Genomic DNA, 23,535 nt, shown 5'->3' with positions numbered 1-23,535 from the left:
GGCCTCGAGAAATCACTGAAAACGCTCTGAAACTCTGGCACTGGGAGCGTCCGTTCTCCAAAAGTGGCTGGCACTCAATGAGTTAATGAAACATTGAACACTCCTGCTTCTTCCAAAGAAGAAATTTTGTTTCTAGACAGTTCCATTATGAAATGACAGCCTCTGAAAAAAGTGCACTTTCAAGGGTTTTCTGTCATTTTTTTTAACTTTCCAAGATATAGTCACTTTTATGAATACCTTTTGCACTCTAATTTCGAGCACATTCACTGACTCTGGCTGGTGTTTTCTGATGTGGTGGCGTGGTGTGGTTTCTGTGCAGCCTGCGTGCCCCCCCCCCCTCTCCACCTCTGAGCTGCGGGCTCCTCCCCACACGCACAGAGTTTGTTTTCTCACAGACTCCGTTTTTGCCCCGGACGGATCCCAGCGCGCAACAAGGAAATGCCAAACGCGACTGAACGAAAAGGCTTGGCCGTTCGGCTTCGGATGCTGGCTTTCTGGCAGGGAATCGTGTGGAGATAGATAGAAGCAGAAGAGCTCAGTTGTGAGCGCGGATGCAGCCGAGCCCACTGTCCGCTGCAGACAGAGCAATCTATACGGCTCTGGCTGAAGCATGCATCGGTTTCCCCTTTGATCACGTCTTTCCCTGCTGTCTCCTGCACAAAGTAAAGGATCTGAGGTGGGTGGCGCAGCTCCCGTGTCGATGTTTAAGGTGGCGCCGTGTGATCCCTTGAAGGGATTCATGCTCACTGGCTAGGTACGACCTTAAACAGCAGAATTATCGAATAATATGAATTATGATTTTAGGACGTCCACAGACGTCCTTGGCACTCCTCGTTACTTTTTTTTAGGACGTCCAGAGACGTCCTTGGCACTCAATGTGTTAAGAGAGGGGGTGACAGGGATCGTGCTCTTTTACAAAGAGAGGCTTATTGGATACACACCCTACAGACAGAACACCCTAGAGGTATGAATGAGGAATTGCTATTGGGTTGCTTTCTTTAATTTTTCTTTTTTCTTTAATTTTAACTTTTACACTATCGTCTATTTGATAGCTTGAATTGTTTGATCTTGGTGTGTTGCCTGACCTTGGTGTATTTATCACCACGTTGTATCTCGAACACCACTGCTCTGTGTTACAATTAGGTTTGTAATATTATATTTCCTTTTTTTCTATTTATCAATGAGGTTTGTTATTGACTAGGGATGTTCGATATTGGCTTTTTTACCGATATCCGATATCCGATAATGTCCAACTCTTAATTTCCAATACCGATATCAACCGATATCAACCGATACCGATATAAGCGGGCTTTTTTTCCACCAAAATTTCACGTAGCAAGTTACATAATGTAGCTTAATGTAGCTGAAGAGTTTAATATATAATATGCATGTTGTGTTAAAGTTGTAAGTGTTAGAGAAGCGAGCTTGTGACCAGAAGGTCGTCGGTTCAATCCCCGGGACCGGCAGGATAAATCTGGGTGGGGAAAGTGAAAAGGCAGCTCTTGCCCCTCCCTCATTACCACCACTGAGGTGCCCTTGAGCAAGGCCCTTAACCCCAACCGCTCCAGTGGAGCTGCTCAGTGGCCAACAGATCAGACTGTGGTTGTACTGGTCAGCTTCCAGGTATGAATGTGTGTGTGAATGTGAACAGGGCTTTTTAGGTTTGTAATATTATATTTCCTTTTTTTCTATTTATCAATGAGGTTTGTTATTGACCTGTCTTTATCTAGCTTCTCCCCGTCTGTTTTGAGTGCATTTACCCGGTTTATTTATGTGTGTCTTGTAACCTTACATGCAGGGCCCGAAATTAGAGCCCGCCACCCGCCAATGGCGGGCATATTTCAGCTTTGGCGAGTTAGGTTTGGCGTCTCTCCGCCACGTGGCGGGTCGCAAAATAGTCGTCATGTAATATTAAAACTGTGTGTAGCCGCCTGTGTCCACCAAGCGTCTTTTTCCGACTGTTAAACGCTGGGAGTGCGCTGCGGAGCACTGATCCCAGCCACAATATACAAGGAAGCAGTCTGAAATTAACGTTAGTTCAGTGCAGTAGTATAACATGAGTGCTTCCTGAGGCTGTTTCATTCTAGGTCTCGCGTATAGGCTACCAGACTCTGGAATGAAATGCAGTCTCAGTTTAGCGGAGGTAAATTGACAGCCGAACGTCGGGCGAATCAATCAATCAATGAATCAATCGCTCGCACTTGTTGCCGACACCACTCGTATGATACAGTATATATGAGGAGATAATAGTTATGTGTGTTTTGGTGCGCAGCTGGCTAACACGAGTGCTTTGTGACTGTTTCATTCTGGCTCTGCCGTAGTATAGGCTACCAAACATGACTGGAGTGGAATGGAATGCAGTCGTCAATTTAGCGGAGGTAAAAAGCATCTTTTAACCTCTGCTAAATTGACAGCCTACATCGGGCGAATTAATAAATGAATCAATCGCTCGCGCTTGTTGCCGAGCTCGTATGATGAGGAGATGAATCAAAATACTTACCACCAATAAAGCCGGAGCCGAGAACGAGTGCAGGAGAGCTAACGCAGGTGCCAGGTGTGAGTGGGAGAGAAAGGTGCGTAGCCCAAGTTGTGCGCTGTGCACTGAGACTGTCGCAGTTATTACTTTTAGCTGTTGTTTTTTTTACAACAATTTAAGCTCAAGATTGACTTGACATGTATTGATAAGATTGACTTGACATGTAGGCTATTGATTAATCAATCATCAATCAATATATTAAAATAATTTGCTTCAAATTTTACTCTGGCCTCTTATTTAAGTGTGTATTCTTCAACGTAATACCTTATCTACTTGAAATGTACTGAATTTTTTTTATATATATGGATATATGTGACACAAAAATGCGTTTTTTTTTTTGCCCGGTAAGAAATATGCTTGGCGGGTAGATGTTTTCCATCTACCCGCCACTGGCCGGTGGGTCAAAAAGTTAATTTCGGGCCCTGCTTACATGAATGATGCTGTTTCCGGTGTGATGCTTTATAAACGTCATCTCCGCCCTGTACTGCACCACACTGAGGAAGGCCGTAGGGCTGAAACATGTATGTGCTGCTGTATTCCTGACTGAGGTAAATTAAATCTTAAAAAGGACTTTTTGAGTGCTGGCTTTTTTCTTGTCCCAAAAGCACACACACATCACTTGAGGGACAGTTTATTCCCGCAGGCCACGAGACTCCTTAACACTTTGAGTGCCACGGCCCTTGGGCAAAAGGTTGCTTGCTGTGCCACATAGGCCGCAATGCCTTTTAAAACAGTCATATAATTTCTTTAATAATTACTATGTAAACACTGAACACGCACAAATAACGATGAGACTCTCTTCTATCACCTGCAAAAAAAAGTTTATTGATCCGATTTTCCGTTCTTTAGTTATGAGCCGGAGAAGATAGCTTGATTGAACGAAAAACAGACCTTTTTTTCTACGAGCTGAGATAATGAGCCTTTTGTGAAATTAAACATTTCAAGCACATCACTGACTCTGAAGCTAATTTTCTGATGTAGTCACACCTCAAAAATAATTTCCTTCAATAAAACAGTGAAGGCCAGGGAATTTTGTTTGGCAGAATAATATTTTTTAGCTGTAACCAGCAGCACTGGCCCCTGCGTGCGCTGCTGGTTACAGCTTCCTCCTGTGTCAAATGCCATGTAACCGACCCTTCCTCCTGTAATCCTGTCCTGCTGTCTGGGTCTGTCTGGGTGAAGTGTTGTATGGTGCTCTGCGTGCTCCCCCCCCCCCCCCCCCCCAACTGCACACGCCTCCTCCTGGGTGTGTCTAGTGGCTCTCTACTGAGTTTGCTCTGCACAGTGAAGGGTCCGCGACATCCAGCATTTTTACAGCATTCCGCGTGTTTGTCACGGGCTCCTATGCTTCCAGTTGAGAATAATACGGCAGTTTATGCGATTGTGCTGTCGCAGCGTACACGGAGGTGCTCAGTTGTGACAGCGGATGCTGCTGCTCGGGGCACAGCTGGCGTTGTGCTCGTTGTGCTTCATGCACGTCGATGCATACGGACGGATGCGATGCGATTTCCTCCTTTTCCCCAGCGACTTCTTCTGTGTGTTTGGCTCCTTTTTCTCTGATCAGGAGAGTGCTGTCGCCACCTAATGGGTTTGTAAAATAGGTTATCGACCTCCAATAGCTACAATATCGTTAGAGGCGACGTAAGAAGCTTAGATCGACACCCCCCCCCCCCCCGTCAAAAAAACAATTTGGAGTTACTGACGCCATTTGGCGTCGCTGGCAGCCTACGGTAAATTTCTAATGACGCCATATGGCGTCGCTGGCACTCAATGTGTTAACATACACAAATAGTGTAGTAGCTGTACTGTACTGTACTGTAGCTGCTACCATTACGTATGTCTAATGTTTAATTGTATGTTTAATTAGGTATATGCTATTTGCACCTGTGTAAACAGAATGTCAATTATGTTTAAGTATGTTTAAAGTATGTACATGCCATTTGCACCATGTGCAGTGAATATGTCACTGTCTTTGACTTGTCTTATCACTTTACTGCCGTATTGCTTGTTGTTTCTTTTGTTTTCCTGCACCTATATGCCCTGTTATTTTGCACTATGTTGTAAACGGAGTCTACAGCACAAGAATTTCACACGTGATACTTGTACTACGGAGTGACAATAAAAATCTTGAATCTTGAATCTTGAGTGTGTCTGACGCGGTTTGACGCGTTTGACGTATCCATGTGATTCTCCCTCCCTTCCTGTTTGTCTGAGTGTGACAGAGAGCTGACAAGAGGAAACGTGAAGCGAGTCATGCCGGCGGCTTAAGTTATAAACAATGCGTGACAATTATACTCGAATGTTCGCGATATAGTAATTTACTACATCTCGTGTGGCACAAGCCACGATACATCGAGTATATTCGATATATCGCCCAGCCCTAATTTGGGTTGTCCGTCCATCCGATGTTCGTTAATGTGATATCTGAGGAACTTCAGTAGGAATTTCATAAAATTTGCCTCAAACGTCTACTTTGACTCAATGATGAACAAACTGATTAGATTTTGGTGGTCAAAGGTCAAAGTTCAAGGTCAATGTGACCTCACAAACGCCATTCCCAAGTTCGTTAACGCGATATCTCAGGAACAGCTTGACAGAATTTCTTCCAATTTGGCTCAAACATCGACTTGGGAACAAGGATGAACTGATTCGATTTTGGTGATCAAAGGTAAAAAGGTCAAGGTCACTGTGAGTGTGACCTCTCGAATGCCATTTTCAAGCTCGTTAACATGATAACTCAGTAATGCCTTGATGGAATTTCTTCGAATTTGCCTCAAACGTCCACTTGGACTCAAGGATTAACTGATGAGATTTTGGTGGTCAAAGGTCAAAGTTCAATGTCACTGTGATCTCACGACCGCTCGTTTCATGCTCGTTAATGCAATATCCAGGGGCGAACCGTGTACCCAAATGTAAAATATATATTATACATACTGATCAAACCTGGTCCAAAACCGAATAACTAAAAATCATGCAATGCTGGGATCAATTGAAAATAAAACAGCTTAAAAAGAATGTCCCACAGCGTAAACAGGCTATTGGAAAGACTACATGCCCAAGATATCTATGATGAGTTGTCTTCCACAGCCAGCTTAGGTCGCTGTATCGTTACACACAATAATTACTCCACTACTCCTCCTCAGCTATGAAAATTACATTAGGCTACATAAACAAATGGCTGTCACTGTCAATAACACAAACTCCCCCTGCACACCGACAGCAAGCTGCCCCAGCGACACCACCAGCAATAAAATAAAATAAAATAATAACTTACGACGTTCACAGTGGTTGACTTGAAGACAAAACCCCAAATCCACCAAAAAGCAACAAGCAACCCACCGCACAGCACAGCAGTAATATAGCCTCTTGTGCCCAACTGCATGTAAACTAAGGGTAAAGTTCCCAGTTGCTAGCCTGGAAATGGCGAAAATATAGCTTTTTGCAGGTTGATAGCTCTAATTTTATCCTTTGGTTTGAACCATGGATGTATTAAAAGAGCGGTTTGAACAGGCATCTTGAAAACTCCGTCACACTTCCTAGTTGCCTGAAATCTCAGAATAATCATAAACTCCTCCGTCTCTTCTCCTGGTTGGCTTGTCTTCACGAATGCCTGGATATTATCCCACCCACAACTCAACTAATTGTGATTGGCTAACCCCACAACTCAATGGAATTCTGATTGGTTAAAACACCTGTCATCAAAATTGTCATGACTAGTGTCGGGTCTTCGCGAAGGGTTGCTGGCTTGCTGTCAATCAAATACCATTTGCCTGTGGGGGCTGGTCCAAATATTTAACCCCATATTTGCTGAAACAAAGTGAGTGCAAGATCATAGCAATTTATCATAATAATTCATTTTAAATTATTTTCTTTTCAATTTCTTCTTGGACCTTCACTGAATACCTAGAAGCCCCAGACGGTTCGCCACTGGCAATATCTCAGGAAAGGCTTGACGGAATTTCATCAAATTTTCCTCAAACGTCGACTTGGACTCAAGTATGAACTAATTACATTTTGGTGGTCAAAGGACAAAGGAGGTCACTGTGACCTCCTGAACACCATTTTCAAGCTTGTTAACGCGATCTCTCAAGAACGCTTTGAAGGAATTTCTTCCAATTTGCCTCAAACGTCCACTCAAGGATGAACTGATACAATTTTGGTGGTCAAAGGTCAAGGTCACTGTGACCTCTCGAACTGCATTTTCAAGGTTGGTAACACCATGTGTCAGTAACACCTTGACGAAATGTCTTCACATTTGACTCAAATGTCAAAGTCTGGACAGACATGCATGTCGACTGCTCACTTGTTGGCGGAGGCATATATCCGCGGTGTGGTCATTCTAGTTTTTCTTTCAACTTTCACTTTTACTCCACTACATTTTCGTAATAAAATCTATACTTTTACTCTGTTACATTTCTCAAAAGCATCTTCGTTACTCGGTACTATCAAATAAACAAAAAGAGCATGTGTTGTGGCGAATCAGCTAGCTAATCAGTACCTCTGTGTTGCAAGTTGCGTTTGCCAATGGCTTACCGTCAGTGCTTCCAAGTCTTTTCATCCATGTTACAAATTCCCACAGGCTGAAATCCGACGGTCAGTTAATTACTTTAAGTTAAATTGTCTTTACATTGGGTCCATTGGAACCAAAATGACGGAATATGCCACCAGAAAACAAGCGTCACTTAGGGTAAGCTTCATATTGGTCAAGCGTCCAGGCAGCCAAAATGTAAGAGTATAGGGGCCCTATCTTCGCAAAAGCGGTAATTTAGCGTTTAATGACGCGCGCAATGCAAATTGGGGGCATGCACAAGCGCCGTTATAATTGTAGGCCTACTGGACATAGGCGTGCCACATGCCAAAGCAGGCGGTTCAGCGCAAAAAATGTGGGGATATATGGCATTATCCTATCATCAGCAGCGAGCAATTACTTTGCGCTAAGAGCTTTGAAAAGCACCTCTTAGGCGCAAAAATACTCACTGCGCTTGAGCGCCCCATAATCTCCGCACTGCACAGCGCAGAAACGTCCTTACGCATCATTACATGATCATTACAATATGCTCCCGTGAGGTGGGGATGCATTTAGCTGCTGCCGGGCGGGGGTGCAAAACTCGGCATAACACCTGGAGACGTGCGCAAGGCGGTCTGCTATCGTTAAGTAGGGCTGGCACGGATCACGGATAATCCGTGACCCGTACGGATCAGCCCCCACGGTTCGGAACGCGGTTCGGAACGTCAATGGTCCGCGGTCATTTAACGTTTAACGTTAGTGTATGAGAACGCCTGTTGTCCCAACTTGGATGCTTTCCCCCCCTTTCTTCTAAGTGTTTAAGTGTTTTTATTTTAACCAAGAAACCCAAGTCCAAAAATCCATCAACTATTTTCTCTACCCAGTATTCTAAACTTTCTGAACAGATTAGAGGAATTATTTACAACCATTGGCATATACTTAAATCTGATATCAGTTTGAGTAACACTTTTAGGGATCCCCCCTGACTGTGTTTAGTAACTTGAGAGATCGACTACTTAAATCTGATCTACCTCCCACCCCTGCTGCACCTAGTCAATTGCTCCTCACACCTATTCCAGATGGTAATCGCCGCTGTGGAGCCTGTGCCCAGTGTAATTACACCTACCGCTGCAGTTATTTTAAGCATCCTCATACTGGCAAGTCCATCCCTATCAAAGGTGTGATTACTTGCCACACAAAATCTGTTATCTATTGGAAAACTAGTAGAGAATTAAAAACCCGCATAGCGGAGCATCGTAGTACCATTAGTTGTATGAATCTGGTCGCTTTCACATATAAGCTGGTGGACTCGGTGCCGGGGGGGTGAAGTTGCAACATTGTTGCGATTTTCATTTGGTCTGGTTCGCTTTCACACAGCAATTTGTCAAGCGCACCAAACCTTCTGAACAATGTGACGTGGTCGAAACAGTCACTCATCTATTGGACAGAATAGAGGGGAAATCTCTCCTCTTCAGCAGGCTTCTTGCCTGGCTGAGGGCTGACTGAACAACACAAGTGAATCCGCAAATCACAAACCATGGAGCAACACCAACTCCGATATTGGGATTTCTCGTTTTACTATCAAATAATTATTTAACAAGAATGTGCCCAATATGAGCAGCAGATGAGGCAGCAAGCTGTTGAACATTTAATTCTGCAGATCAGAGTAGCCTACGTACCGAAGGAGATAGGGAAGCCGGGGCCAGCTGTTGAGAAATGTTGTTATGACAACGTATGTCACAACGCAGTGCGCAGGTACTGTACACGTGTGCACGCCGCAGTGTTTTGTTTTGCTCCCTTCTACCGTCTTCTACTCATGATGCACTGCATGAGTGCATGAGATGCACTGGCGCTCTTGTGTTTAGTCCGGGTTGCTTTCACACAACAAACGAACCGCGCCAGGGTTCACTTGGAAGCGAACCGAGACCCATGTTTTCAAGCGGGCCAGAGTTCGTTTGTTTGTTCCGCAACAGAGTTCGTTTGCGCTTTCACACAATCCCAAACGAACCGCACTATCCGAGGAAACAAACTCTGGCGCGGTGAAAGCGGACTAAACAGCTTATATGTGAAAGCGACCTCAATTATCCTGTAGCAGCGCATTTTGTAGAAGAAAAACACCCTGGGCTCTATTCTCCCCCTGTCCTTAGGCGCTAAACTGACGTTAAATGCAAAAAAACACACTTTGCGCCTGCCTACCCATGACTCGGGAAGATAGTGTCATGTTTTTACGCCCCCAAATGCGCTTTACGCTGAAGAGGCGTGGCGCAGTGCCAGAATAGGCCAGAATGGGCGTTTCGGTCCAAAGGGCGTTAATTTTGCGGTTAACACTTTTCAAAACCAGGCCTTATTCAGTGCGCCGGCCCCGGGGATGCACCCACCGCATTATTCAATCACTTTTTTTTTATGTAATTCCTTGATGATCCAGCAGAGGGCGCTCCGTTCTAACAGCTTGACCTATCCTGACCACCTGGCATGTCTTCACACAAGTTGTTGTTTGATGAGAGACACAACACAAAATGGAGGTGGCCGATGTTGATGCAGACAACAACAAAGCCAGGAGCGGACAATCACAACATTAGCCGCAACGCGACTCACAACGTTATAAAATGGGACCACTTTGGGTTTCAACTGCTCCACAGCGCCAGATGTATCGGCTGGGTGCTCAGTGGTTTGGTGGTGTATTGCAGTTTACAATTTTGAGCATCAGCTCTGGCATGTGAATAAGGGCTCGCTATTGGAAACTACAGACTACAGAATGTTTTGGAATACCATGGCCCCGGATACTTTGATAACAACATTGTGTTGGAGGTAGGTACAGTTTTATTGTGTTACTTGAGTACAACAACAAACCTGCGGACACACCTGTTAGTGAGTCACCCCACTCACGTTACATAACTCACGTTACATAGGCTATCTTTTATGTAACGTGTAACATAATTTTTATGGGGCCACGCCGGGGGCGGGGGCGAAATGAACCAATTAACTTCGGATATATTCGAACAAATTGCGAGTCAATTAAAGTTTGTTCAAACTTTATTTTTGGAAAAAGTGACAGCTCTACTTGCTTGCTGTGTACAGAGTAGGGATGCACACAATTAATCGAAGCTTGATTACTCGCTCGTTAAGGATTTACTCGAGCATGTGAAAATTTACTCGATCAAAACAAAAAGCAGGGGGGGTGGGGGTCGGACTGCGAGCAGAAAAAGTAAACAATCTGCGGTAAGTGAGCCCGGCCACGGCAGGGATTCTGGGCACATGTTGACATGTCTAAAAGTTATGCCTCTACGTTTTTATTTGTTTCATAGCGTAGGCTATGCTATGCAATGCTGTGAGAAATATACAATAAGTTGCTGCTGTATAAAGGAGGAAAAAAACGCATTTGGTATGGTTTGGATTTATTTTTATTTTTATTTTTAATTACAATTACTTGTTTGATTGCTCGTTAACATTACCAATGATCGAGATTGAGTTCCTAGTACCGAGCTCAAAGTAGTAGGCTACGTTCTTTGTTTTACCCCCTGCACTGTCCGCTACAAAAAAAAAATCTTCTTCTGACATCCTTTTGTATTTCGCACCGTGACCAACGGAAGTGTTAACACAACCCGGAAGAATTTTGCCCACCCCCGCATATGAACATAAGGTGAATAGCGCACTGCAAGCATCAGAGCTGAAATGTATATTTATGTCACATCATTTAGCCTGTGCTGTGATGTGCAGGAGCAGCAGGTAGGCTACAAGTTATAAAACTACCTGCCCTGAATGAGCCGAGTGGGGGTGCTTGTTCACTATTGTGAAAGTTATGTGTTTACAACATAAAGATCATGGAATTGGATGGTATCAGGAATGTCACCGATAGTTAACGTTCTATATTGTAGTCTACAGGGAGACCACATCAGCCCTGCTGAACAGATCTGTATTTGCCTGGCTGTAGGTTGAATTGTTTTATTCAGGCTATGAATAAAACCTTAAAATCATAAAATCAAACCGTGCCACCTCCTACCCCCTAGATCCCTCTTCTTCAGTCCATCTCCCCTGACATATCTCTGTTTCTCACTTCCCTTATCAACTCCTCCCTGTCCTCTGGTGTTTTTCCGGCTGCCCTAAAAACTGCTAGGGTAAAACCACTTCTCAAGAAACCATCCCTCGATCCCACCGTCATCAAGAACTACCGTCCCGTCTCCCTCCTGTCTTTCATCTCAAAAACTCTCGAAAGAGCAGTATCTGGTCAACTCTCTTCCCACCTCTCCCGAAATAATCTCTCTGACCCCCTGCAATCTGGCTTCAAACCTGCACACTCCACTGAAACCGCCCTCCTCTCTGTCACCGAAGCCCTCCACTCTGCCAAATCTTCATCACTTTCTTCTGTACTTATACTTGTCGATCTTTCCGCCGCCTTCGATACTGTCAACCATCAAATCCTCCTCTCCACGCTCTCTGACCTGGGAATCACTGGCACCGCACTATCCTGGTTTTCCTCTTACCTGTCTGACCGCACATTTCAAGTCCTCTGGCGAGAAACTCTTTCACAGCCCTGCACTCTCACCACCGGTGTCCCCCAAGGTTCAGTCTTAGGTCCATTTCTCTTCCTTCTATACATGCATTCCCTTGGCCATATAATATCATCCCACGGTTTCACCTATCACTCCTACGCAGACGACACCCAGCTTTACATTTCATTCCCCCCCTCTGACACACATATCAAATGACGCATCTCCGCCTGCCTCAGTGACATCTGCGAGTGGATGTCTGCTCACCATCTCAAACTCAACCTTTCAAAAACCGAACTCCTCCTCATACCCAGTAAAGACTGCCGTCTGACTGACCTTTCCATCTCCATCAACAACACCACTGTAGTCCCCTCCCCATCAGCCAAGAACCTTGGAGTAATCTCTCCTTCTCCGATTTCATTGCAGCAACTGCACGTTCCTCTAGGTTCTCCCTCTATAATATTAGCAAAATCCGCCCGTTTTTAACCATAGCCACAACTTAACTTCTCGTCCAAGCACTTGTCATATCTCAACCTTGACTACTGCAATGTCCTCCTCGCCGGCATCCCTGCCTCCGCTATTCATCCCCTTCAGCTCATCCAGAAGGCAGGCCTGATCTTTAATCAATCCAAATTTTCCCATGTCACTCCCCTTTTCCGTGACCTTCATTGGCTACCCATCTCAGCACGCATCAAATTCAAGACTCTAGTACTTGCATACAAGGCAGTTCACTCCACAGCTCCTCCATACCTACAATCCATGATCAAATTCCAAACCCCCGACCGTTCCCTCCGCCCCTCCACCATTGCAGGCCGTCTCGCCCCTCCGCCGCTTCATGGACCATGTCGTCGTACTTCATGACTGTTCTCACACCTTGCCCCAAAATGGTGGAACAAACTCCCCCCCGTAATCAGAAGCACAGAAACACTACCCTCTTTCCGAAAAAACTAAAAACACATCTTTTTACTATTATTATTTATTGTGAATCTGTTTTTATTACTGTGCTGTCTATTCTGTTTGTCTGCTTACTGTGCTGTCTATACATTTTGTTTGCTGCTGGTTTTTACTGTTTTTATTGCTGTGCTGTACATAGTCTCTGTACGTCGCGTTGAATAAAAGGGTCTGCTAAATGCCAATAAAGTAAAAGTAAAGTATGATCTGTGATGTGCTGATATCCAAATTGGCATGAAGAGATGACAGCATGCAGCCGCAACCCGGACTGGATCGAGTGGATCAGAGCTTCGAAAGGAAGAATGTCATTGCATAACTGCAGTTCACCAATGACCACAGTTGTGAATAATTCTACGCCTAAAAGGCGTGGTTAAATGGTTAAGGCCGGGTTTAGCGCCGAGGGGAAAATAGGGACTGCGCCTGACCACGCCCACTAATAGCCCTGCGCCTGGCGTTAAACGCTATTTTAAGGCCAGGGGGAAGATAGGGCCCTTTGTCTCCTCGGGGTTTGAACGTTGAATTCGACTTAAAATGTTTCCTGTAACTTTCCTTATTGATAGGGACATTGATGTCACTCGGATCTTCATTCATTTGATAGACACACCAGCTTATGACGCCCTTTCAGGTCTGATGTTTCAGCTGTATTGTGGTTCTATCTTGTATATTTTGTAAATACTTTTTTCAGCTCTGTATTTAGAGTTGGTCAGATCTATATACTGTATGCTCTTTTCTTCTTGTTTCAGGATTTATCTCTATGAATTAGGCTGTGATTCCTATTTATATACGGTAAATCTATTTATTCACATAGATTCATGATATATTATGGTATACAGCCTACCTGTGACATCAATGTTTTGATTAATCTACTGTCTAAATGTAGCCTATTACTGCATGACTGATCATATGATGTCATTGTAATCACATTCAGGTGTCCTTTCACAGGACAGGTGTTGTCCATTCAATCAGCCCACCTGTCTTTATAATGGCTGTCTTGCACTGTGTTTGTATGAGACTTTACAAAGACTACCGCCGAAACTGTTGTCAAATAAATTACACTTTCTTGCATCTGGAACCAGAGTGTGCGGCTCCCCCTTCTTCTTTGACCATTTGCTCCGTTGCCAGCACCTCACTGACACTTTCCGCGGTGTGCGTTCTCTTCCTCTCCACTAAATGTTTTGGCCAAACAGGACACATGATAAATACATGTAAATGCTCAGGGCTCGATGTTAACTTTTAAAAGTGGTTGCCGGAGGGGCAACCTGGCAAGAGCTTTTGGTTGCCCGAATAAAAATATGGTTGCCCAATTTTAGTCGCCTTATATTTTGAGTAATTAAGATACTATGCAGTCATAAGCCGGCTTAATAACGACGATGTGACAGAAAAGTAAGTATAATAGTCTATAGTATATAGTATAATAGGCCTATTCAGTGTGCACACCGGGTGTAGTAGTAGTAATAATGATAATAATAATAATAATAATAAATTTGTGTCATTTCGTTTTCTAAACAAATCTTATTTTTTGTTTTTATAATGCATTTGCACTGAAAGGATTTGTTTAACTAATATTTGTGAACTTTCATTTTCATATATTTTTTAACAGTTATTGTTCATATTGTGCTTAATTTATTAATTAAAAGCGTTATTGATAATGAAGTAGCCTATGCCTCCTCATGTTCATTCAGGGATACTATGATGACAGTGGTTTGGGGCCCCCACTCTGATGTTGCATAGGGCCCCAAAAGGGCCAGAAGCGGCCCTGCAATCCCTCTCTCTCTCACCCCATATGACAGGCTGACAGGCCAGGGATGCAAATCATTCCTCAGCACATATGCGCTGTGGTAAAACGTTTTTGAAGGATGTCCTGGTCGAGGTGTATGTTGTAGGCTTGTTGTAGGCTAAATGCTTTGCAGTATAGCGTTAAAGTAAAGTAAAGGTAAAGTCCCACTGATTGTCACACAATGTGTGAAATTTGTTCTCCGCATTTGACCCATCCCCTGGGGGAGCGGTGAGCGGCAGCGTGCGCCGCGCTCGGGAATCATATGGTGATCTCGTTATGCTGGAATTATGCTTGAAGTTTGGACTGTCGCACGGAAATGAGAGACACTGAATCTTGACGAGGAAACGTGTGGAGCTTTTATACACTGTGTGGGTTTCTGCTCGCGGAAGTGAGCGGGAGTTGAAAACTCCACTTTGTCCACCCAGCCGCGTCCACGTAGTTACACAATTCGGGGTGTGCACGGCCAGGCGAAAACCGTCTGCACAGGAGCCTTGTGGAGGGGCGCCCTTGCTGATTTGACTCACTTTTCCGTGGGGACACTCGCGGTCCTCGCCGATGCGGGAAGCAAATGAGACCTAAGCGCTTGTTGTAGGCTACATGCTTTGCAGTATAGCATTAGTTTTCCGTCCCGTTCAAAGACGCACGGGTATTTCACCTCAATGACAATTTCCTCGTCCTTTGTTTCTGTGCGGGGCTGTGGGCGGACGCGGTTCTTCGTTCTTGTTCTTTGAATTATCATCTTGCAGCTCGATTTGTGATGTGGATGCTGACGCAGCGTTATTAATCGAGGCTTTTGACATCTTCACGGTGCGTCTTGCAGCCGCTGTGATTGTGTGCGAGCAGCCCCACCTGTCCGAGTCAGTACTCGTTAAACATACCGCACGTGCAGCATGCATCACGTAGGTTTCCGACTGGTAATTAGTAACATCGTTCCGATTGTAACAGCAATAAAATGTCACATATATGTCACTCACAACAAGTATTAAAACATATTTATTTGGTGTATATTTTGCTGTTTGCTGCTGTACATATTTTTTTGCATGTTAAAACGTGGTTGCCCCTGGGGCAACCAAAGGCCAAGAAATGGTTGCCCTATATTTTTTTTGGTTGCCCGGGGCAACCGGGCAACCGTTAATGTCGAGCCCTGATACTATTCTCTAAATAGAAATGTACTCTGGCCTGTGCAACAGTCTCTGACGCAGGGGATGACAGTCGCCAAGAGATTCATTCTGAAGGAGTGGAAGTCCCCCTCTCCACCTTCTTTTCGGCTGTGGCTGACGGACATGGTCTCGGTTGTGCGTATGGAGAGATTCCGGTTCCTGAGGACCAATTCGCTTAAGAAATTCTCGGTTATTTGGGACCCATTTTCTGACCTACTTGGACGAGGTTGGGAGAAACGGGTGATTCGCCCAGCCTGTTTGTTCTCTATGTTTTGAAAATTGTAAAAAAAAAAAAAAAAAGTACTCTGGCCTTACCAGAGCATTGATGTCTTCAGACATGTAGATGGTCTCCTCGGAGTCTCCATTGAGCCTGGATGAGTGGCGGCTGGGAAGAGACAAAGACAGAAGCATGAAGCAAACAAAGTCAGACTCCAAAGACCCAACACAACTACGCCATGTCTCAAGTCTCAACCACATTAAACATGTGACCAGAGGCAACAAGTCAGCAAACTAAATAGAGACGTTATGTTAAAGACCATGTGCAACATCTCTGTCATTAAAGGAGAATCCCGCTTTTTTACACCCCAGACCTCATTTCCAACCGCTACATTGCAGAAAATGTTATTTACAGTGTGTACTACGTATGCCCCGTTTTCGCCCGTTTTGGACAGTTCGGACTCTACTCGGACCTGAATATCTTCTATGGCGATCAGAAAGAAACCAAAGTTCTCTGGGTGAGTAAAACATCATATTTTAAGCTGGAAATAAGAAGCGACATGTGAGGGAAATCACACTCATCCACTGGACATTACACAATAAATGTGCATAGACAGGGTCCAGTAATCATTCCAACGGTATGGAATATGGCTCTGTGTGTGTGTGTGTGTGTGTGTGTGTGTGTGTGTGTGTGTGTGTGCGCGCGCGCGTGTATGTGTATATGTGTGTGTGTGTGTGTGTGTGTGTGTGTGCAAGAGCAGCTGCCTCAGCTGGCCTGTGCTTTGTTTACACAAGCTGAAGCAGAGAGGGCTACTACTGGTCTGCACTGCAGCCTACATTACAGCCTACAGGTCTACAGCCTACAGGTCTACAGCCTGAGCCTACTGGTATGCAGCCTACATTACAGCGTACATGTCTACAGCCTACTGGTCTGCAACCTACAGACCTACAGCCTACATGTCTACAGCCTACAGGTCTACAGCCTACTGGTCTACAGCCTACTGGTCTGTAGCCTACATTACAGCCTACAGGTCTACAGCCTACTGGTCTGCAGCCTACAGACCTACAGCCTACTGGTCTACAGGCTACATGTCTACAGCCTACTGGTCTGTAGCCTACATTACAGCCTACAGACCTACAGCCTACTGGTCTGCAGCCTACAGACCTACAGCCTACAGGTCTACAGCCTGAGCCTACTGGTCTGTAGGGATGTCACGATACCAAAATTATGAGTTCGATACCGATACCTGCCTAAGTATCTCGATACCGATTAGGGCTGGGACGGATCACGGATAATCCGTGACCCGTACGGATCAGCCCCCACGGTTCGGAACGTTGTGGTCCGCGGACCCCCTCCCCCCCTTTCGTTTCATTTAACGTTTAACGTTAGTGTATGAGAATGCCTGCAGCGCAGCCAGACACAGACAGGCATCATCATGGCAAGCACAAGTGAGCTTCCTCATCCCCTCGCTGTAAAGTATCTCTGAAGGCTGTGGCTAGTGGCTACTAAAGACAGCAAACTTATTTCAACACCTCTGAAAAAGCACAGGAATGCGAGCAGCATGTTGCGCGCTGCACAAGATAGCGAGAGCCACAACACGCACACACACACACACACACACACACACGTGCGCGCACACGTTTCACGAACACATATCACCGGACGGTGAAATGTTGCCTTGGGACACATAACAACAAAACAACATGTGGGGCCACCGAGTAGCATAACGTAGCATCAACGTTATGTTTCCAGACTCACCTGGTCTTAGGGCTGCACGATATTGGAAAAAACTGACATTGCGATATTCCCCGCCCATGCGATATATATTGCGATATGAAAAAATACAGATTTTCACCAGATTACCAGAATAGCTCTATTTGAAATAAAATAATATTTCTAGAATGATTGGGATGATTTTGTAGAGGAGTCCATCTGATTTTGGAGGGGAAATTAGGTATTTTAATGTTTCTCAACCACTGGCCTGTGACCTACTGGTAGGCCTCAGAGCGTCATCTATCATTTTTTTTTTTTTTTTTTTTTTACCTTTATTTTACCAGGCGAGACAATTAACACATTCACTGCCAGCCGTTTTTTTTTTACTGTAGGTTGGTTCTGCCAGAGGGTTTTTTTGAGGATTCTGGCTTATTTTCAAGACCCGAGGATTCTTTTCTGCTAAGATTTTGTGAACACACAATATCTCAAAAGAACTAATAGAATGTGTGCTTTCTCTGTCTAAAATAGTTAGTTTGTAGAGTTAGTAGTTATGTAAGCATTAGCAGTTGAATACAGCATAGTTTCAGCGTCTGAAAAATTATTCAGAGATAAACGGATTTTTGTGAAATTCGATAGAACAGTCACTTTAACCATTCATTTTTGGCATCAGTAAGACGTCAGACATCTAAACAATAGTTTTGAACAGTAATTTCCTCCATAACAGCAGGAAACCCCCCTCTGCTTCCAACTCCTCCCTCCGTGGGCGTTCTCCTCCGCCCTCCTTGGCTCTGCAGCGGGTCTGTGACAAACGAGTTGCTGCTCCCTGGCTGCTGCCTGGCAGTCTGGATGGGGCTCGCTGGATGGGTTTCGCTCGTTTCTTGGCGGTCCGGTTGAGAGCTCTGATGAAGCTCTTGCGATTCTGGGCTTATTTATGGTGCGTGTTTCAAAGTGTGCATCCAGTCTATCAATACCTCCAATTCTGGTATAGGAGACGTAAAAGGGTTAGATCAACGTCCCACCGTCAAAAAAAAAAAATCAATTTTTTTGACGTAAAAACACGTCATTGGCAGTGAACCGTTGGATTTTGTTTGACGTAAAAACACGTCATTGGCAGTGAACGTGTTAAGAACAAAATTCTTATTTACAATGTCGGCCTGCGACAGGGTGCATAGTGCATACACATTTTGACCAATGGATTTCCATGACTTACATACATGAAAAAGTGAGTGAGTTATGACATTCTACTTTAAAATGTCACTAGCCTATACTTCACTAAGTGTAATGCAGCCTTTAAAACCAGGGAAAGACAACATGTATGCTGTATCACCATATTACCATCCAACATCTAAGACCATATAGTCTCAAATCACAATATGGATATAAATTTGATATATTGCCCACCCCTAATATTGAGTGCCAGAATCTACCACCCAATGATGCTATTTGCAGAAAAACATTAGATTTATTTGATTATAATCGCTGCTTTCAACTTCTTTCGTTCTTCTAACATTTCAATAAATCAACATTGAAACACCGCTGCCACTTCACACACTTGGTCTGACCCCCCGGAAACCCCCTCCAGAAACTACCAAGTGGTACGCTCCGCATTTGGGGAGTTCTGGTTTTTGAGCGCACGCAGGGCAGTAGCCTACAGAGAGACGAGGATTCACATGCAGCTGACCGGTGACAAACAATTCATTCGTGAAAAGTAATAAATATACATTTAATTGCCCAGCTATGTCTATTGTCTTTTTATTTTCACCGACATGTTTTGTGTAAATGAGTCGCTATGTATGATTAACTCTACCGTAACGTTACTGCTATCATGTGATGCAACATCAGAGGGGAGAGACAGCCGCAGTGATAACACGGACAACTTCTCAGTAATCACTTTAGCCTTGCTTTTTGGTGTTTCAAGAGTAAATATCTCCACTCCACGGACATGTTGAGTTACAGCAGCCAGCCTGCTGTATGCTAGTGCGCTGCAACCTGTGGACAAGTCCGCCTCCGCAATCACATCGTTTACAGACGGGCTACTGTCAGCAACCCAACATAAGCAAAAACAATTCAATTGAGCTCTCTGTGCATGTTTGTTGTGTTGAAGCTAAGCACTAAATGAGTGAGTACAGTAGCGGGGCATCTCTCTCCTTTGAGAGAACCTCATTTCACTCAGTAGGCTACCCCTAAAGTGAGAGTTTATCAAGCAACATGACGAGTTAATTTGCTTTTGACATCGCACGTCCTGCGATGTGACTATCGCGCATGCGCACATTGCGATGACGATGTGTAAACGATATATCGTGCAGCCCTACCTGGTCTCGTCTCTAGCCTTCTCGTGTCAAGTGACTACGTTAGCACGCAACAGCCAGGAAGTTAGGCGCAGTGCCTTCAGAGTAAAAGCATAAATTGTGTCATGAGGAAAAAAATATTTTTTGAGCTTTGCAGGGCAACAAATGGTTAGAGAAGTATAATAGTATTAAAAATTCAAATCGAAAATCTAATTTTGAGAGAAAAAATCTGATATAGCCTATTTATTTATTTTTTGCTGATCCGAAAAATCCGTGATCCGTGGCTCAAAATCCGTCACGCGATCCGATCCGTGGGTTTTCTGATCCGTCCCAGCCCTAATACCGATACTGAAACGATACCACGGCAAAAACCTAAAACATCAGGAAACATGTGCCCAGTACTCTACTGAGCACATTTTCTCCCTTTCTATTTGTTTAGCAGAACTCTGCCAAGGAATATTGAGTCATTTCATTTTGTGTTCAGTCTACTTTAGTACACTGCACATCAACTGGAGTGTGCTGTATGTGGGCTAATTATCCTGGGCTCCTAAATGTGTTTTATTTTGGCACAAGGAAGGGATATTAACATGTTGTCCTGTGTATTAATGAATGTCATTATGTTTCTTATTTGCATGCACAATAAATAGGCTATTGAAATATATGCTATGGTGGTGGTTTATTATATGGTGTAATTTTTCATGTCAGGTGTGTTTTTGACAATAAATCACTATATCATTAATAATTGGATTATTGTAAATATTAGTATGGGGGACATGGGATTGCTGCATGCCATGTAAGGGTTTAATGACACTCTATGGCCTTGATTTAATTATTTAGTACATATTTGAGTCAGGGCCATGGTGTTATTGGGGCTTTTGCATTATGCAGTGGTCTGATGTCCCCTATAGGTAGGCTACTTGAGTTTATGATTTATTTGATATTATTATTATTTGATTTGCTTTATATACACCGTCATGTCATGACTGTTCATCCTCTCTGTGCTCATACTACGCAGCACATATCTATTGCCTTAATTGCCTCGTCAAACTCCGTGCCGCAGAGCGAACTTGTTTACACGCGTTTGACTTATGAGGGCATGCATGTTGTCCTTCACATTCGCTAAAACGGTCGGTCTTTGAACCGAACTCTTTGAACAAGTCGGGATTGCATGTCGGAGAGAAATAGCCTGGTTCGATGTGTTGGATCCATTCACCTGTCGCTGGGTTTCCAACCAAAGGTATTGCAACTTTTAATCGAATTTTCAGAAAGTTGGCAAAAGAAAATGTGGTAGCCTATTATCCACGTAATGTCCCACCCACTACCATTATGCCTAATATCAGGAATGTTGAAGAGGAGGGCAGGGCTCGACGTTAACTTTTAAAAGTGGTTGCCGGAGGGGCAACCTGGCAAGAGCTTTTGGTTGCCCGAATAAAAATATGGTTGCCCAAATAAAAATATGGTTGCCATTTTTAGTCGCCTTATATTTTGAGTAATTAAGATACTATGCAGTCATAAGCCGGCTTAATAATGACGATGTGACAGAAAAGTAAGTATAATAGTCTATAGTATATATAGGCCTATTCAGTGCACGCAGCGGGTGTAGTAGTAGTAATAATGATAATAATAATAATAATAATAATACATTTGTGGAATTTCATTCACAAATTCAAGGTTTAGTAACACCCTTAACAGTCACTGTGGGATTGAAGGACACCTTTTGAAATGTGTCTCTCTGGTGTTAGAAGACCACCATATTGACTGAATGTTTCTGTATTAGAAGAATAACTAACTGAATGTTTCTGTGTTAGAAGAATAATGCCATATTAACTGAATGTCCCTCTGTTAGAACAACACCATAATGTAGGCCAGTGGTTCCCAAATGGTGTGTCTACTAGGCACACTGGTGGCTTAGGACAAGTCCAGGTGTGCCTTGGGATTTTGCATTATTGCAATTGCAAATTGTAAAACTATACAAAAAGTGGGTGTGTTGCTGCTTTGATGTAGTAATTTTGCAAAGTTTCAAATTAATTCCTAGAGTAATATATTTTGTCAAATTTTATTTGACATTAGTAAATAAAAAACATTTAGAGTGATAAGAGTAATAGAGGCTATTTTGCACAGATAGACTTAGGCTTAGGTGTGCCTTGAGATTTTGTAGTGCCATTTGGTGTGCCTTGGACACGAAAAGTTTGGAAACCACTGATGTAGGCTATCTCTATGTATCTCTTAATACAATATTTATCTTTACACTCTTTACAAATTATATGTACATTGCAATCTTCACTACATCCTGTGATATCAGTCATTGTTTGAGACAGGTTATTTATTTTGTTGTGAAACATTAGTCACTCAAAGGCCACACGCGCGTGGTTTACCGACGGCTCCTGAAGGCGTCATGTGTAGGACTGAGAGGATGCAGCTGCAAGTGTTTGTCTGCTCTCAACTCCGTGAATCTCGCTTTAATCTTCATAACAGCGGGTGGCGGCTCATTACCCGCTGTACACAACATGCACTAGTTCTGCAGAAGCACTCGCGGGTCTCTCCTCCTTTTACAGACTCTCTCACTAATCTCACCGCTGTTTACATGCTTTTCAGACTAGAACTAGCTAACACGCTAGTTATACTTAGCTTAGCTGTTAGCTATAGCTCTCTCCCTCTCAGTAAGATGTTCATGTTCGTTACGCCCCTAACATTCATGTATATTTGCTGGAGGGGGAGAAATCTCCCGCTAGTGTTGATGTCCAGTGTGATGGCAGAGACACTGGGAAATGTGCGTTTGTTGCGTCGCGTGTAACGTCAATTAGACGAGGAATCCTGTGGCAGAGACACTGGGAAATGTGCGTTTGTTGCGTCGCGTGTAACGTTAATTAGACGAGGAATCCTGTGGCAGAGACACTGGGAAATGTGCGTTTGTTGCGTCGCGTGTAACGTTAATTAGACAAGGAATCCCGTTAATCACCTGTCCAAGTCAGTACTCCTTAAACACACTGCACGTGCAGCATGCATCAAGTAGGTTCCGACTGGTAATTAGTAACATCGGTCCGATTGTAACAGCAATAAAATATCACAACAAGTATTAAAACATATTTATTTTTTGGTGTATATTTTGCTGTTTGTTGCTGTACATATTTTTTTGCATGTTAAAACGTGGTTGCCCCTGGGGCAACCAAAGGCCAAGAAATGGTTGCCCAATTTTTTTTTGGGTTGCCCGGGGCAACCGGGCAGCCGTTAATGTCGAGCCCTGGAGGGGCAATTAATTGACGTGATTAAAAGATCTCCAGACGCCGCCAGGCAAACCCTCAAACGAGGGAAATTAAAGGACGGCTTTACCGTGGGGAATATGAATATATATTAAATCTCACGCCCCTAAGGTTTTCGAATCCGTTGAAATTTTTGAAATTGGTTGTTCCCTGCCTGACCTATCATCCATCTCTCACATTATTTGCATGTCGCTCTGACGCAAAACGCGTCAGAGCGACAAGTCCAGCCTTGCGGAAGTCGAGCACCGAACTACAACTGTTGTTGGCCATGGTCCCGCCTCTAGAGGTCCACCAGAGGAATACAAACAGACAAGATATGCCCTCCGAAGCACTTTAAAAAGAGCACGGAGAGAATATGGCAGGCAGCTGGAAGCAAAACTGGACTCAAACAACCCCAAACACCTGTGGAGAGGACTCCACGCTGCCACTGACTTCAAAGGGGCAAAACAGCAAAACAACAACGAGTCACCCACCCTGCCAGACGAACTCAACGCGTTCTACGCCAGGTTCGACCCCTCTGCCAGAGCGCCTCCCCTCCTCCCCCCCTCCTCTCCCACCCCTCTCCTCCTCTCCCACCCCTCTCCTCCTCTCCTCCCCCCCATCACCCCCCCCACCACCCCCCCCTCCCTCCTCCTCTCC

The sequence above is a fragment of the Poromitra crassiceps genome (assembly GCF_964638095.1).
Source record: "Poromitra crassiceps genome assembly, chromosome: 5".
Classification (NCBI taxonomy): domain Eukaryota; kingdom Metazoa; phylum Chordata; class Actinopteri; order Beryciformes; family Melamphaidae; genus Poromitra; species Poromitra crassiceps.
Note: the sequence above shows the minus strand (reverse complement) of the source record.